General features: G+C 55.8%; 1 protein-coding gene across 3 annotated transcripts in view; it reads right to left on the bottom strand.

Annotated features, from left to right (window-relative positions):
• The window catches only part of EFL1 (elongation factor like GTPase 1), a 904,242-nt gene that overhangs the window by 347,522 nt on the left and 542,200 nt on the right, over nt 1–14,520 (bottom strand). The window lies entirely within an intron of this gene.

The following is a 14,520-nucleotide window of genomic DNA, read 5'->3' as shown; positions in this document are numbered from 1 at the left end:
CCACTCGTCGTGCGGAGGTAATGGCCACCAGGAACGCAGTCTTCCACGACACAAACTTCATAGGTGCGGAGTGCATCGGCGCGAATGGGGGCCCCATGAGCCTGGTCAGCACCACGTTAAGTTCCCACGCCGGGGCCGGGGCCTTCACCGGCGGGAACGACCGGAAAAGTCCTTTCATAAACTCTTACCAGTCGATGGGACCACAGGGACGTCCGTCCTGTGGTTCTGGTATATCTGGAGATCGCCGCCAGATGGATCTTAATGGAGGCATGGGCTAGCCCAGCCTTTGCCAGCGATAGCAGGTACGGCAGCACTTGAGGGGCCGTAATCCGTAGGGGGTTGATCTTCTGTGCTCGGCACCAGATCGAGAACCTCTTCCACTTATGACCGTAGCATTTGAGAGTCGAGGATGCCCTGGCCTTTGCAAGAACCTCTCTGCAATCGGCCGGTATATCGTAGCCTCCAAACTCTAGCGCTGCAGGAGCCAGGCCTGCAGGTTCAGCGACGCCGGGTCGTGGTGGAAGATGGCGCCTCCTTCTCTGGAGAGAAGGTCCGCGTCCGCCGACAGCTTGATGGGAGGGGACGTTGACAAGTCCAGAAGGTCCGGGAACCAGATCTGCCTCGGCCACGCCGGTGCGACGAGGATCATCCTGCACCGGGACGTCTTGAGCTGGCTGATGAGTCGAAGCATTAACGGCGGGAACGCATACAGGTATAGGCCGTCCCAGGGGAACGAGAACGCATCGCCCATGCTTCTCAGCTGGGGAAACCTGCTGGCGAACCTCTTGCACTTCGAGTTCATCGCTGTTGCGAACAGGTCGATTTGGGGTTTGCCTCATCGTCGGAAGAGTAGATCCACCTGATCCTGGCGCAGTTCCCACTCGTGACACGCACGCAGCTCCCTGCTGAGCGAGTCGGCGATGGTGTTGCTTTCTCCTGCCAGGTGGAAGGGAACCAGCAACATCCCCTGGGCGACCGCCCAGTGCCACAGATCCTGTGCCTCCTTGGATAGGGCTGGGGATCTGGTGCCTCCCTGCTTCCGTATGTAAAACATTGTCGTGGTGTTGTCCATGAAGATCCGCACCACCTTGCCCTTGAGCGACGGGAGGAACGATTTGAGAGCCCAGAACACGGCTCGGAGTTCCAGGACGTTGATGTGCAGGAGCCTCTCCTCCGGGAGCCAGAGGCCTCTTGCGTGGAGATCTCCGGTGTGGGCGCCCCAACCTTCCAGGGAGGCGTCCGTCGTCACCGTCTCCTGGTACGCCGGCGTCTGAAAGTCCTTGCCCGCCGTGAGGTGTGCTCGAACGCCCCACCACTGAATCGCCCGCCGGAACACCTCGTTGAGGGGGACCCTGTCTTCGAAGGTGCCCGTCGCCTGTATCCAACAGGCGTCGAGAAATTCTTGAAGAGGGCGCATCCGTAGTCTGCAGAGGCGCACCAGGTAGATGCAAGAGGACATCATCCCCAGGAGGGACTTGATGGACCTCACCCTGGCCACGTCCGTGGCTAGCAGGCGCTGCACTTTGCCTAGAATGGTCTTCGTCCGTTCTTCCGACGGGGCCGCCAGGCGCCTCACTGTATCGAGCTTCGCTCCCAGAAACAGGGCCACCTGCAACGGCACCAGGTGGGACTTCGGGTAGTTTATGGCGAATCCCAGGTTTGCGAGTAGCTGGACAGTCCTCGCAGTGTGTTCGACGGCGAGTTGCCTCGTCCTTGAGCGGATGAGCCAGTCGTCCAAGTAGGGGTAGACGTGAATCCCCTGTAGGCGCAGCCGCGCCGCCACTGGTGCTAGGCACTTGGTAAAGACCTTGGGGGCCGACTTCAATCCGAACGGCAGTGCTCTGAATTGGTAGTGGCGTCCCTGGACGACGAACCTGAGGAACTTTCGGTGACTTTTGAGGATGGGAACGTGGAAGTATGCATCCTCCAGGTCCGACGACGATAGAAAGTCGCCTTCCTCCAGCTGTCCCAGTACATGCTGGAGGGTGACCATCCTGAACTTTTGTGATCTGATGTATTTGTTCAAACGACGAAGGTCCAGGATGGGGCGCCAGCCGCCAGTCTTCTTCCTGACGAGGAAGTACCTTGAGTACACCCCGGAGCCCCGGAGCCTCTTCGGGACAAGCTCGATGGCGCCTTTCCTGAGCATCGCCCGTACTTCTAACAGCAGTTCCGGGACGTGATTTTCTTTCCTGGCCACAGGTGGAACGTGAGGGCACTTCTTCAGGAATTCGATAGTGTGTCCTCTTGCCAGGGTATCCAGCACCCAACGGTCGGTGGAGATGGACTTCCACACGCCGACGAAATTTGTCAGCCGGCCTCCCACCGGGGTGCTTCGGTGGGGGCCCGAGACCACGGCCGGTTCAGTCCTGCTTGGAGGTGGTGGCCTTGCCGCCCTGGCCTCCTTGCCGACGGCAGCGAGGCGCTCCCTGCTTGCCGCGACCCCTGTAGGCCTCCTGAGACGAGGAGCGTGCCGCCTGGCGGTAGGACGACGAGCCACTGCTGGATCCCTTGGAGGCACCCTGTCTGCCTCCGGCGCTCCGAAAGGGCCGTCGTTGCTGAAGGGCTCCTAGGGCGCGGGCCGTCTCCGTGTCAGTTTTTATGGCTTGGAGGGATTCGTCCACCGCCTTCCCGAACAAGTTGCTGCCGTGGAACGGCATGTCCAACACCCTGGTCTGGACGTCCTGACAGAAGTCGGTCGCCCGGAGCCAACCCCGTCGTCGTAGGCAAACACTGTTGCCCAGCTGGCGGAACCCGGTATCGGCAATATCGGTTGCCACCGTTATGGCGTGGTCCGACGCCACCTCGCCCTCTTGCAGTATTTCCAGAGCCTCGGACCTCTTGTCGTCCGGCAGGAAGTCCAATATGGGGGCCAGCTTAAACCAGAGCTCCCTGTCGTAACGGGCCACGATCGCCAGGGCGTTGGCCGCTTTGATCGTCGTCGCCGCCGACGAAATGACCCACCACCACATGGCGTCCAACTTCTTTCCCTCGCCGTCCGGCGGGGAATTCGACGTCGAGGCTCCTGACCCCGCCGCTTTCTTCTTCGCCGTCGCCGAGACGACTGAGTCTGGCGTTGGCTGGGCCCTGAGGCACAGGGGAGCGGTTTCGGGGACCCGGTACTACTTCTCGTACCGGTCCCGTTTGGCTGGTGCCGTGGAGGGGTTCTTGAGAACCGACAGGCCCTCCTCCCAGATGTCATCGATTAGGGGCACCGCGATGACCGTCTTCCTCTTGGCCTCCCGGCGCTGATAGAGGAAACCTTCCTTTTTCTGCTCCTCCGGGCAGAGCTGGAACAATTCGGACGTCCTGGCGATCATGGCGTGGAATGAGCCAATCTCGTCGGGCGGCGAGGCCCGTGCGACGGGAGACCCGTTCCGTCGTCGTCGCCGCCCTCAGAACCCGTCGTCGAGCCCAACGCACCGTCATCTCCCGACTCGTGGGAGGATGAGGAGGGAACTGTAGGCCTTACGGGTGCGAGCGGAGGAGAGGGTTGGGTCCTCTGTCGTTTGTTCTGAGGACTTCCCGACGGGCCAGGTTGCGGGTCCTCCGGCCTGGGCCATGGGAATCTCGTCCTTATCTCAGAGCACAAGGACTGGATGGCAGACAAAATGGCCGCCGAGCCATCCTGAGGCCTAGGATCCGGCTGCGCCGGAAGGGAAGGCCGCTCTTCCTCACCATAGTCGTCTTCCTCGGTTATCTCCCGAGGATCTTCCTGACGGGATCGAACCTTCTCGAACTGGACTTCGAGGTTCCTCACGGCCTAGGTCAGTTCCTCCTCCGAGGCTGACTCCGAGCTCGAGGAGGGCACCGTGCCCCCCCTCACTTCTTCCATCATGGCGGCCATGAGGATGGGCTGAAAAGAGGATTCCCTCCTTGGCGGCAGGGAAACTCTAGTCCCAGAGGCGGTCTCCGCTGGCGGTGTCTCTGCCGGCTTGGACAGAGTCGCCGCGATAGCCTCGATAGAGGCCTTCTCCTGCTGGGTAGGGGCCTTGACCACCTTAGGTGCGCCCCGGGCCCTCTCCTTCGGGGGAGGGGCGACGCCTCGCTCCCCCTCTTCCGAGATCGGACGGGGCTTCTCCCGAAGCTTACCCGGGGTCTCGGACTTCCTCTTCCCCGAACCGGAGCGTTGGCGCCCAGCCTGGCGATCGAAGAGCCCGACCTTTCGGCGCTCCCTGAGCCAGCGGACTCGAGGCGCTTGGCCTGGTGTTGGGCCCCCATCGCCGGGGCGCCCACACAGGACTTAGAAGCCCGCTCGGACCCTTTCTTCTTCTTCTCACCCGTCGAGCCCTTCTCCAACCAGCTTAAGAGACGGGATCGACGGTCCCTCATGGTCCGCTCCGACAAGTTCTTGCAGAACTGGCAGTCCTTCTCTACATGAGTCTTGTCCCCATGAAGACAGTAGAGGCATCGCGAATGTTCGTCTTCCTTAAACACATTCTGCAGCCCGCATCCAGGGCAGTTGCGAAACAGCTTGGGACCGGGTGACAAACTCGCATCCTGGGCCATCTCGAAGTAGGCCACAAATCTTCTGGAATCCTCCAAGAAGTTGATTCGACGAAATCTTCACCCTTGAGGGGCGTAGGAAAATCCCGCAACGGGTAGCCGTTAACGGGAGTAGAAACGGTGGAGCTTGAGGCTCGATTAACCAAAAAAATGTGAAAATTCACCTGAAAAAAACGCGAAACACGCAGTAAAAGCTCGAGAGCTAAGCACAAGGACTCCCAACACTTGAACGTGCGGTAAAAATCTGAAGATGGCTGCCAGAGGCGGGGCTTAGGTAGAGGGCAGTCATTGGATGTGGTCAGTATGACGCAGAGATCAGTGATTGGTTACTACTAGGAAAGACAGGTCAGAAACGAAACTGATACTTATTTTTTCTTTACCGAGGATTCCCAGCCTGACGACGGGGAATATTCATGAGCATGTGAATCCATGCCAGACCCCATGCTGGAGAATTCATATTATTGGCGGCCGTGGGGTCTGTCATTGTGCACCGCCAGAGTTCCTTTTCTGCAGTATTGTTTCTCTTGAACACCAGTATTCCATGAAGTGATATTTCACCATTGAAACATCCTGCAAATTCGAATGAATGTGTAGCCCACCAGTAAGATTTTGAGGATATAAAAGTGAACCACTGGGAACATCAACAGGAAAGTTGAGAGTCTGGGTGACATAACACAACATGAAGTACCATGAAGCGACTTTTTTTTGCATCCAACATAATCGTGCCAAGAACTATGTTCAAAAATCCCAACTAATGAATTTATTTATTGAGCGTTTGTTAGATGCCTTATACAACAGGATGGGGTTTCCAGGCGCCACAAGGCAAAGTGGAGAGGGAGCAAGGGGAGTAACTAACAATGGTAAAAATAGTACATAAGCAATTGTGGTCCTACTAGGCCTTGTGATATTCGGATTTGTGAAGGATTCCAATCGGGCGTCACGCACTGGACCCGGACCCTTGGTCTTAGCCTACTATGTAGCACTCAATGAATACTTTTATTTTCTACGAATTCGTATTGAGCCAATATCCAACCAGTCTCACACCCCCTTTTAGAAATACCCCGGGTCCTAATGGACCATGAACCAGGCCGGTGGATGGGAACACAATATTTATTTTAAATTCAAAGAAAATCACACAATTGTTATATTGGGCAGCAATCACCAATGGGGTGATAATTACAATGAAAACCACTGAAATGCACTTGGATAACCTTCGACACGAACATATCCAAAGCACAAATGAATAGGAACACTTTTTCTATTTGGGTAGATAGCACCTGGTTAAGGTTCCCCCCTGCAATCTTCCCTCAAACCCCAATTAATCGAATTCTGAGTGGATCGAAGGAAGCAGCAGGGAGTCAGGGATATGAGGCAGAAAACAAAATGACACTCGGACTTTGACAAATCATTAATTATATGTGTGGTTAAATAATGAGGTACAAATGTTTTATCACAGTATCAGGGATGTAATATCACTAGCAACTATAAAGCAATGCCACACAAAAGGCATACAGTTCAAAAGCAGCTTTAATGTGAGAACACAGTGCAGACAAAATCACACGTGGAAAAGTTGCAATTTACTCTTTCTTCAGTTTAAATGTCAAAACGTTTTTTTTTGTTGAAACGGGTGAAATATAAAGAATTGGAATGCAGTTTTTAGGCTGGGGAATAGATGCACATCAAAGGGACAGTAGAGGAGTGAAAGAGTGACTAGCTAAATAATTGGATGAGATTTTCAAGGTGAAAGAAATTCGGTTTTGATGAAATAAAGCAGTTCAAAGGAGAAAATCAGTTTGGAAAGAAACAGGTTTTACTGCCCATGAAACCAGGTTAAGCGGCCACATTAACCCCTTCATGCCGCGAGTCTCTTTATGTGGAAATTAATCAAATTCTTCAAAATCTTGAGTTACAAGATGGGGTGAATGGAAGGATGGTGCTAATACTTAGAAAATCAAGGACAGGGAGCATAGAGAGTTCTGACAGTTCTAAACAAGTTACCGAGGCATGGATAGGATTACTTAGAGAGTAGAACAAAGGCAAAGTATTGAGATGGGGTAGACTATGTGTGTTGATGGGATGGGGAAATACTCACAATCCGCACTTGAGTTTGGAATTTGGGACAGCCAACCGGGTTCTGGACTCAAAGGGCTCTGGTCACAGCACGGCGAGCGCCCCTTGCAGTAAACAGCTGGGCACGTCTGGTCACTGGATGGCAAGGGTACAGCGGGCATGCAGGTAGTGGGAAAAAATCCGGTCTGGTCACAGGATGCTCCTCAAAAGGGTAACACAGCTTTTCTTCTTTGTAAATGGGATTTTAGTGGGGTTTATATCAATGGCCTTGCAGGGATAGGGTCAGCTATGCTTTGCTTTAGCCTGGCAGTAGAGTCTGGAATCTTACAAAGATGGATCTGGAATGTCTGGATATGCAGGCGCTGGAAATTCAGGAGAGTGTGTGTCCTGTCCCTGTGAGCTCCCACCACTTATATAACGCAGGTGACATCACTGGGTTATTATTGGGCAGAACTAAGCTAGACCTACCCCCAAGAACTGGATAGGTCAGCCCATGTTGATAACATCATGCCACCTGGAGGCAAACTTGGGAGGTAGCAGGTTGACTGTAGTCAAGGAGGCTCCCGGCCCTGCGGTGGTCCTTTGCGGTGGCTGTGTGCAGATATTCCCAGGGGAAGTTGCTCAAGTTACCTGATGTGGATGGGGCTCTGGATTGGGCCCGGCTCGAGGACGGATGCCCAAATGCAGAACCCCACGCAGAGAAAGGAACAAGTTACTTACCTGTAACTGTTGTTCTCCAGCATGGGTCTGGCATGGATTCACATGCTCATGAATATTCCCCGTCGTCAGGCTGGGAATCCTCGGTAAAGAAAAATCAGTATCAGTTTCGTTTCTGATCTGTCTTTCGTAGTAGTAACCAATCGCTGATCTCTGCGTCATACTGACCACAGCCAATGACTGCCATCTCCCTAAGCCCCGCCTCTGGCAGCCATCTTCAGATTTGGTAGCACGTGAAGTGGCAGTATGACCAAGTGAAGAGCCGCAGAGGGGTAGGCGGGAGGGTTCGCATGTGAATCCATGCCAGACCCATGCTGGAGAAGAACAGTTACAGGTAAGTAACTTGTTCCTTCTCCAGCATGGGGTCTGGCATGGATTCACATGCTCATGAATAAAAGAATACATAGCAGTACACACATGCACAACCACGGGAGGTGGCAAAGGCTCAACATTAAGCATTACATCCAAAACTGAACATTAAGCAATTCTTTCCTCCTCACCAGGCTCACCTTAGGCGAACAGGTTGCGCAGCACTGCTTGGCCGACCCTGGACTCCTCCCTGGAATCCCGGTCGACGCAGTAGAATTTCGTGAAGGTGTGAGTCGACCTTCACTTAGCAGCCCTGCAGATGTCCAGCAAGGGCACACCAGATCGGAACGCCGTGGTAGCTGCGATCGCTCTGGTGGAATGGGCTCTCGGACAGCCAGGCAGAGGTCGGTTTGCCAACCGATGACAGTACATGATACAGCCGGAGAGCCATCTGGAAATGGAAGCCTTTGAGAGAGCCTTCCCCTGATTGACAGGTCCAAAGTTCACAAAAAGTTGTGACGTCTTCCGAAAACTCTTCGTGTGGTCCACGTAGAACTTCAGCGCTCTAGCCACATCCAGCGAGTGCAAAGTCCTTTCAGCCGGCGATGAAGGCGACGGGAAGAACACAGGCAACACCAAGGGTTCGTTGAGGTGGAAGTTCGACGGCACCTTGGGCATGAAGGAGGGGTGCGTCCTGAGCACTACCCTCGTGTCGTGAAAAGTCAAGTACGGGGGCTTGCAGGAAAGGGCCTGGATCTCTCCCACCCGTCGTGCGGAGGTGATGGCCACAAGAAACGCTGTTTTCCACAACAAGAACTTCAACAGAGCTGAGTGCAGAGGCTCGAACGGAGGTCCCATGACCTTGGTCAGCACCACGTTGAGCTCCCACGCCGGGGCCGGAGCCTTCACCAGCGGGAACGATCTGAACAGTCCCTTCATGAATTCTTTCACCAGACGATGAGACCACAAAGACGTCCGTCCCGTGGTTCTGGTGTATCGGGAGATCGCAGCAAGATGAATCTTGGTGGAAGCGTGCGCCAGTCCAGCCTTGGCCAGCGTCAGCAGGTACGGCAGTACTTGAGGAGCCGTAATCCGTAGAGGGTTAATCTTCTGTGCGTGGCACCAGACAGAGAACCTCTTCCATTTGTGTCCGTAGCATTTAAGAGTTGAGGACGCCCTGGCCTTTGTAAGAACCTCTCTGCAGTCGGCCGGTATGTCGTAACCTCCAAACTCTAGCGCTGCAGGAGCCAGGCCTGCAAGTTCAGCGACTTCGGGTCGTGATGGAGGATGGCGCCTCCTTCCCTGGAGAGAATATCCGCGTCCACTGGCAGCTTGATTGACGGGGATGCTGACAAGTCCAGAAGGTCCGGGAACCATACCTGCCTCGGCCACGCAGGTACGACGCGGATCATCCTGCACCGTGACCATCGTCCATGCTCCTCGGCTGGGAAACCTGCAGGCGAACCTCCGGCACTTGGAGTTCGTCGCCGTCGCGAACAGAGCGATCTGGGGTGTGCCCCACCGTCGGAAGAGGCAGTCCACTAGATCCTGTCGTAGTTCCCACTCGTGGCACGAGCGCAGCTCTCTGCTGAGCGAGTCGGCAATGGTGTTTTTTATTCCTGCCAGATGAAACGGCACCAGAAATATCCCTTGGGCGACGGCCCAATGCCACAGATCCTGCGCCTCCTTGGACAGGGCTGGGGATCTGGTACCGCCCTGCTTCCTGATGTAGAACATGGTGGTGGTGTTGTCGGTGAAGATCCTCACCACCTTGCCCTTGAGGGACGGAAGAAAGGACCTGAGGGCCCAAAACACTTCACGGAGTTCCAGGATGTTGATATGGAGGGACTTCTCCGTCAGCAGCCAAAGGCCCCTCGCGTGCAGATTTTCGGTGTGCGCTCCCCACCCTTCCAGGGAGGCATCCGTGGTCACTGTCTTCTGGTGGCCCGGGGTCTGGAAGTCCATGCCCGCCGTCAGATGCGCGCGGGTGCCCCACCACCGGATCGCTCGTCGGAAGCTCTCGTCGAGTGTGATCCTGTCCTCGAAGCTGCCTGTCGTCTGGATCCAGCGAGCGTCCAGGAACTCCTGTAACGGGCGCATCCGAAGCCTGCACAGGCGGATGAGATAAATGCAAGAAGACATCATTCCGAGGAGGGATTTGATGGACCTCACCCTGGCCGCGTCTGCAACCAGCATCCGCTGCACCTTGCCCAAGATGGCCCTCGTCCTTTCCTCCGACGGAGAGGCCAGAAGCGCCACTGTGTCGAGTTTCGCTCCCAGAAACAGTGCGTCTTGCGCGGGCACCAGGTGGGACTTGGCGTAGTTTATGGAGAATCCCAGGTCCGTGAGTAGTTGGACGGTCCTCGCCGTGTGCTCCGCGGCGAGCTCCTTTGTCTTTGCTCGGATGAGCCAGTCGTCCAGGTAGGGGTAGATGTGGATCCCCTCCAGCGCAGCCGCGCCGCCACCGGTGCGAGGCACTTGGTGAACACCCTGGGTGCCGACCTCAATCCGAAGGGAAGGGCTCTGAACTGGTAGTGACGCCCTTGGACCACGAATCTGAGAAACTTTTGGTGTCCCTTTAGGATGGGGATATGGAAGTAGGCATCCTCCAAATCCAACGACGACAGGAAAATCGCCCTCCTCCAGCTGACCCAGGACGTGCTGGAGGGTGACCATCCGGAACTTCTGTGCCTTGATGAATTTGTTCAGTCGTCGTAGGTCCAGGATGGGACGCCATCCTCCTGTCTTCTTCACGAGGAAGTATCTTGAGTGCCTTTCTTGAGCATCGCCTTTACCTCCAAGAGAAGTTGAGGGACGTGATGTTCCTTCCTGGCCACGGGGGGACGTGCGGGCACTTCTTTAGAAACTCGAGCGCGTGACCCTGGGCCAGGGCGTCCAGCACCCAACGGTCAGTGGAGATGGACTCCCACACGCTGACAAAGTTCGCCAGCCGGCCTCCCACGGGGATGCTTCGGTGGGGGCCCGACCCCACGGCCGGTTCAGTCCTGCTTCGATGAGGCTTTGCCGCCTTGTCCTCCCTGGCGACGACGGCGGGGTCCGCCCGACTTGCCTCGTCCCCTGTAGGCTTCCTATGACGACGAACGGGCCGCTTGACGGTAGGTGGAATATCTGCCACCGGAACCTTTGGAGGCACCCTGCTTGCCTCCGGCGCTCCGAAAGGGCGGCCGTCGTTGCTGGAGAACACCAAGAGCCCGGGCCGTCTCCGTGTCCGTCTTGATGGCTTGTAGGGAATCGTCCACTGTTTTCCCAAACAGGTTGCTCCCGTCGAATGGCATGTCCAAAACTCTGGTCTGCACGTCCTGCCGGAAGTCCGGTGCCTTGAGCCATCCACGCTCGGATGAGCCATCTAAGGCACACGCCGTTGCCCAACTGACGAAAACCTGTGTCAGCGATGTCCGTCGCTATCGTAATGGCGTGGTCCGACGCCACTTCTCCTTCCTGCAAGATCTCTAGGGACTCCGCCCTCTTGTCATCCGGTAGGAAGTCCAGCAGGGGGGGCGATCTTGTACCACAACTCCCTGTCGTAGCGGGCTACGATGGCTAAGGCGTTGGCAGCCTTAATCGTCGTCGCTGCCGATGAGATGACTCTGCGTTCCATCGTGTCCAATTTCTTCCCCTCGCTGTCCGGTGGGGAGGTTGACGTAGAGGCCGAAGCCCCCCCGCTTTCTTCCTGGCCGCCACGTAGACGACCGAGTCCGGGGTCGGCTGTGCCCGAAGGCACAAGGGGGCCGCGTCCGAGACCCGGTACTTATTCTCGTACCGATCCCTTCTTGCAAGCGTTGTGGATGGGTTCTTGAGGAGGGCGAGACCCTCATCCCAGATATCGTCCAGTAGAGGTACAGCGAGGACCATCTTCCTCTTGGTCTTGCGCCATTGATAAAGGAAACCTTCCTTCTTCTCTTCCGGGCAGAGCTGGAAAAGCTTGGATGCCCTGGCGATCATGGCATGAAACGATCCAATCTCGTCGGGCGGGGAAGCCTGGGGAGGAGGTGACGACGGAAGATCCTCGTCGTAAACCTCGTCTGTACCCGTCGCGGCCGTGTCCGTCCCCGTATCATCCCCACGGGTCGTGGACAGGGAGGAGGGCTGAGCAGGGCGCGATGGTTGAAAAGGAGGTGGAGGATGAATCCTTCTCTTAGGAGGAGGGCTCCCAGAAGGGCCTGGCTCCGGGTCCCCCGTCGGGAGCGGTTCCTCCGTTGGTGGTAACGGCAATCTCGTCCTTATCTCCGAGCATAAGGACTGTATAGCCAACAAAATGGCTGCCGAGTTGTCTTGCGGCATTGGTTGAGGGGATTCCGACGGGCGGTCAGGAGCCTCGTCGGCACCCTCGACGTTCTCGTCGTCTCCTACGTCGGGATCCCTCCCGAAAGGCTGGTCTTCTTCCACGCCAATGCCGTGGCTTAAGACTTCGATCAGCTCCTCTTCAGAGGTTGAGGCCGAATCCACGACGACCCCCTGCCCCCCTATTTATTCTCCGTCGGAGGTTTCACGCGTTCCTGTCGATGGGCTTGAAAGAGGACTCCCTCCGCGGTGGCTGGGAGACTCTGAGCCCCGAAGTCGCCTGCACTGGTGTAGCCTCCACAGGCTGAGCCAGGGCCGCCGCGACTGTCTCGATAGAGGCCTTGGCAGGGTGGATCAAGGCTTTCACCACCTTAGGTGCGTTCACCGCTTTCTCCTTGGGGGGAGGGTCACCGCCTCGCTCCCCCTCCGATGGGGCCTTCGAGCTCGACCGTGGTCTCTCCAGGAGCTTCACTGGGTGCTCGGCCTTCCTCTTACCCGAGCCAGAGCGTTGGCTCGTGGTTGATGGCGCCGGGGAGGATGCGCCCTGCCTGGCAACCGTAGAGCCCGACCGTTCGGCGCTCCCGGTGCCAGCGGACTCGCAGTGCTTGGCCTTCTGTTGGGCCCCCGTCGCCGGGGCGCCCTCAAAGGTCTTAGAAGACCGCTCGGAATTCTTCTTTTTCTTCTCGCCTGACGGGCTCTTCCCTTCCAGCCAGTTGGCGAGACGCAGATGGCGGTTCTTCATGGTCCGCTCCGAGATATTGCCACAAAACGCACAGTCCTTCTCCACGTGTGTCTTGTCCTCATGCAGGCAGTAGAGGCAAAGGGAGTGTTCGTCCTCCTTAAAGACATTCTGAAGCTGGCATCCAGGGCAGACCCTGAACAGCTTTCCGGGCGTCGAGCTTTCCTTCTCCTGGGCCATGTCCGAGATGGGCCTGAGAAACTTCTGGAGTCCTCCAAAAGTGTGGCTCGACGAAATCTTCACCCTTGAGGGGCGTAGAGGAATCCGACACGGGTCCCCGTTGATCGGATAAAGAAACGGTGGAGCTTGAGGCTCTTTTGACCGAAAAAAGAGAGAATTTTCCTATGAAAAAGCGCGAAAACGCTCTACAGCTCGAGAGCAATAGCACGAGGATCCCAACACATGAACGTGCGGTAAAAATTTGAAGATGGCTGCCAGAGGCGGGGCTTAGGGAGATGGCAGTCATTGGCTGTAGTAGTAACCAATTGCTGATCTCTGCGTCATACTGACCATTGGCTGTGGTCAGTATGACGCAGAGATCAGCAATTGGTTACTACTACGAAAGACAGATCAGAAACGAAACTGATACTGATTTTTCTTTACCGATTCCCAGCTTGACGACGGGGAATGTTCATGAGCATGTGAATCCATGCCAGACCCCATGCTGGAGAACCCCAGAGCTCCTTTTGGGGGTCGGGCCTGCGTTTGGGCAGAGAGATCGAGAGGAGGTCTTCGGAGCGCGTTACCCCTAGACCAGCGGACTGAAATTCCAAGGCAAGGGCCACAGCGCAGGCTTTAATGAAGAACGAACTCCAGGAGTGCCTACAAGCATTGAAGGAGGAGCTGACCCAATCAGTCAAAGCAGAAATGCACAATGCCATAGAGGAAACAAGGAAGCTCTCGCTGGACACTAAGCAGCAAAATAACAGGCTGGTGGATACTGAATCTTTGGTCCAACCCCTCCGGGAGGATGTTATCCACAGAATTCAGTCCTCTTGGTGACAACTGAATATTTGGAGAACAGGTACAGGTGGGAAATTCTGAGGGTCTGAGGAGCTGCCGAGGGAGTGGAGGAGGTGGATCTCAGGCAGTGGGTAGTACAGATGTTTCACTCTGCATTCCCAGAGGGGGCAAAGGAGGGCATAGTGCTGAATTGGGTGCACAGGGTGGGGTAGGTGTGCAAGGCGCAACCCCGAGACATTATGGAATTTAATTCGTACACAATGCAAGAAGAGATCCTCAGGGCCTCGAAGAGCAAGGCGCCTATATTGTTTCAGGGGCAGTCCCTCCTAATTTTTCAGGATATTGCAGCACTAACTCTCCAAGAAAAAGGCAAGCTTTCGGGCTGTCAATGAAAAATTGGAAAAATGGCATAAGATACCGATGGATTTACACTTTTGGGCTTCTGTTCAGCTGGGACGGGAAGTCGGTTTGCTGCACGACACCAGAGAAGGCAGCACAGACCATTGGTCTGCAATTATCTGCAGGCCCGGGGGAGCAGGGTAACAGGAGTTGGACGAGGGTCACGACAAGGAGAAGGGGGTCACTCACTGGCGGCCTTCACCCCTTGGCGCTGGAACGACAGACACCATGAAGATAGTCAGGCCACTGGCCCTGATGTATGCTGGGATGGTGGATGCTCTCCAGGGCTGTTGTAGGGTGGGCAAGGGTCAAAAGATGGTCTGGGTGTGACATGTATGTCACACATTTAAGAGTTCAAGCCATCCTTTCATGTCTTGGGTCGATTACATCAGGTTATGTTATACTGGACGTTTTTTATTATGTCTATAGTTATGTTGTTGTTCATTAACCACATACATTTGATTGCTGGACTCCCAGGGCTCTCCAAGGTGATTCATAACCCTGTTCACATTGGT

This window comes from Ambystoma mexicanum, chromosome 11 (assembly GCF_040938575.1).
Source record: "Ambystoma mexicanum isolate Mex_15411 chromosome 11, UKY_AmexF1_1, whole genome shotgun sequence".
In the NCBI taxonomy this organism is placed as follows: Eukaryota; Metazoa; Chordata; class Amphibia; order Caudata; family Ambystomatidae; genus Ambystoma; species Ambystoma mexicanum.
Note: the sequence above shows the minus strand (reverse complement) of the source record. Positions and strands in the feature narration are given on the sequence as shown.